This window comes from Manduca sexta, chromosome 5 (assembly GCF_014839805.1).
Source record: "Manduca sexta isolate Smith_Timp_Sample1 chromosome 5, JHU_Msex_v1.0, whole genome shotgun sequence".
Taxonomy (NCBI): domain Eukaryota; kingdom Metazoa; phylum Arthropoda; class Insecta; order Lepidoptera; family Sphingidae; genus Manduca; species Manduca sexta.
This window is the reverse complement of record NC_051119.1, coordinates 10,109,454-10,112,560: the sequence shown is the minus strand read 5'-3', so window position 1 is coordinate 10,112,560 and position 3,107 is coordinate 10,109,454. Positions and strand designations below refer to the sequence as shown.

The window sequence follows — 3,107 nt, the reverse complement described above, 5'->3', positions numbered from 1 at the left end:
ACATGTTAAGAAGCTGTTAAATTACATAAACAATGGAACTACCGGCTTTCTTCGAACTAAATTTTGTCCAATTTTAATTTGCTATTTAAAGCAGTTTTCATGCCTTTCGAAATGTCATTCACACAAAAATGGTTTAGCAAATGCAAAGCAAATGTTAGAAATTTCGGAAGGAATGGAAACCGCTGTAAGTAACAAACAAGAAATCGGCAAGAATTTCGTCTAGGAGAAAGCCAGCAGCCCTTCTGTTCTTTTCTGACTTTCTTAGGGATTAAAAGATACCCAAGAGGTGTGATTTGACAGAAGCTACTAAAATGGGACAGTAAAATTAAAACACAGCGGTATCATTCATGTCGCATATGTTTGATAACTTATTTCAATGTTAGTAAAACTTTGCCGAAATGCTTAGAGCAAACACGGTGCTGTTTTTTCCAATGCCAATTGGGATCCATTTTTTCCTCATAACATCATCTTTGGGGAATCTGCAATGAAACACATTGTATGAAACACACTATGAAAATGAGATAGTTTCCTCGACCCCAGCCTTCGCGCGCGGTTTCCAAGTGGCTTTTACCACTACACCACCGTATATTGTAAGTAAAAGGCAAATTATGCAAAATAGTAAACTACAATATACTAACTGTTATCGACAGAATATGCAGCACAACACTATTGAACTCGACTACGTAAATTGGTAAAAATGAAAAATACTTAATAATTACTGTATCGAATGGCCAACAGCAGATTATAATATGACTACAGCATAATAAAGTATAATTAATAACACTTTTTGCACTTATGTACAGGGTTTAAGCAAATATATTGGGTTTTTTGTTTACTCACCGATGGAAGCTGATGATTTCAGTTTTATTTTCTTTACGAGAAGAATGAGATTTACATCCCACAATAACGCAGGCCATTGCTTGTTCGTAGGGCTATATTTTATTTAAACAGCACTGTGTATTTATTAAAATTAACAACAAAAATATTACAAAACATGTAGCCACTTTTGAAAAGCACGCGCTGAAGTATAACGTAACTAAATTGTGTGGGCGCGTTTGTGACATTGTTTTATGAGGTTGGCAAGTGGGCACATTTGACATTTTATTTGCTTTTTAATTCGGCATCATAAAGATGACCAAAGGTAACCATTTGATTATTTTAAAGTGTACGCAAGCCGACCTTAGCAACATAATATTTGTCTCGTTCTTTTCAACGGTTTTGGCCTATTTGAAAAAATAGGATAAGTATACGAAGGTAATTTAGATTCCTTCTATGCTTGTTCTTATTCTGAGTTCTGACTAATGAGTGTAGCCCAGTGTTGCAAACCTTATTTTTTTAGAAGATCCTAACATACACTAGGACATATCGTATTTTACCAAGAATCTTAGAAAAAAGAAATAGTAAGCATTGAAATTTCAATAAAACAAAAGGACATGATTTCTTACATTTACGCGACATGTTAGACATCGAAATGAAACTATTTTTCGGATATTGTTGAACGTACTAATCACGATATATTCCAAAAACAATAATTACCACGATTATTTTTCACTTAGTATTTACTATTTTTCAACAGGGCCTTAATAACCCTTAATCTAAATTTAATTTGGTTACTACTGGTGGTAGGTCTCCCATATGTGAAAGCACGCCTGGGTATGTACCACCGCAATGTTTATTTCTGCCGCCAAGCAGCAGTTTGCATTCACTGTTATGTCTCGCGTTGAAGAACATTGTTGCCAGTGTAACTACTGGACATAATAAGACTTAAACATCTAATGTCTCAGGATGAGGAACACAGTGGAATACCAAATAATACTTTGTACTAAACACTGATACAAACTGATGGCCGGCATATTGCTGTCCACGTAGAGGTTGCGGTTGATAAAGATGTGGTAAAGATCCGAATCTTGTTGCGGGTGAACATTTTACTATTTTTCTTTATAAGTCAATGTAATAGGGTATTTTAGTGTATGTGAGAAAAAAAAACAAAATTACATAAATAAGATAGTTTCATCAAAAGGCAATCGGAAAATAGTAGTTTCAGTTCATAAAATTATAAATAAATTTTTTAAATTCAATTCAAAGTTTTGACTTTTTTTATCTGTTTTACAAAGATGCGAAACGTGTGCCGCCATGACATGACGTCATCAAGGTAGTAAACTGCTTGAAGTGTAAATACGCGTTTACTATTTCTAAATTATCGAAATATACTTACTTACAATTTTTTCGGACAATAAAGGAGACGGGCGAAATTGGGCTTGACTGTACACTTATGAAACATTTATCAATATTCTTCTTTTATTTTTATATCAGCCATTAAAGAATATTAGATTGTATTACAATGGGAAAATAAAATATTTTTTATTATGAATAAGTAACTGACTTTCGGTATCGGGAATATCAGGCTGTCTTTTATTAATGTATATTATTATTGTTATTCGCTTTCTGTACTTCTGCGCAAGTGAATGTTTTTGGTTTGATATTTTTATTTTAACGACTACGGCTTTCCGAGAATATTTTGACGATTGCTGATTTAATGAACTACCCACGCTTATTCAACAACCGACTTTGATTTCTTGCTTGCTCGACTGATTTTGCTTGTTCTACCGGATTTCAAAAAGTAACGATGAACCACCAACACCATTGTGTTAATTGTGGCATAGCTACATGGCGTTGTAACACTAAAGGAATTCGTCCAATTGAAAACGAAATAGTTCTTTCAATAATATAAAAACAGTATAAACTCATGCCTGATTCCATGAAGGAGTAGATAAAAGAAGATATGCAACCTACACTTAGTTTCATCTTGCGATAAGTACCTTTATATCGATCCTCGTCTATCCCATACGATCATTTCAATTCTGGTTATTATCTAAGCCAGCTGTTCATTAGTCAACACGGCAATCAAATGGACAATAATTAGGTACTGTGAACATCTTGTGCTATCGGGTAAACACAAAGATATTCACAGAAAAGTGTTTTACGCTATATTCTATAGCGATTATTTCTTTACTCCCATTGTAGACAGATTTTTTTTCTAATTTAGAAATGGTTCTATTATTCCTATAAAATAATGCATAAATCATCTCTGTAACACCAAGCCCAAG

General features: G+C 33.6%; 1 long non-coding RNA gene across 1 annotated transcript; it reads right to left on the bottom strand.

Moving 5' to 3' along the window:
* Positions 1-429: 429 nt before the first annotated feature.
* On the bottom strand, positions 430-883 carry LOC119190954. The gene is made up of 2 exons (XR_005113308.1): positions 841-883; positions 430-479 (listed from the first exon to the last, which is right to left on the bottom strand). It is a non-coding gene; the product is annotated as an uncharacterized LOC119190954 (long non-coding RNA).
* Between the last annotated feature and the right edge of the window lie 2,224 nt (positions 884-3,107).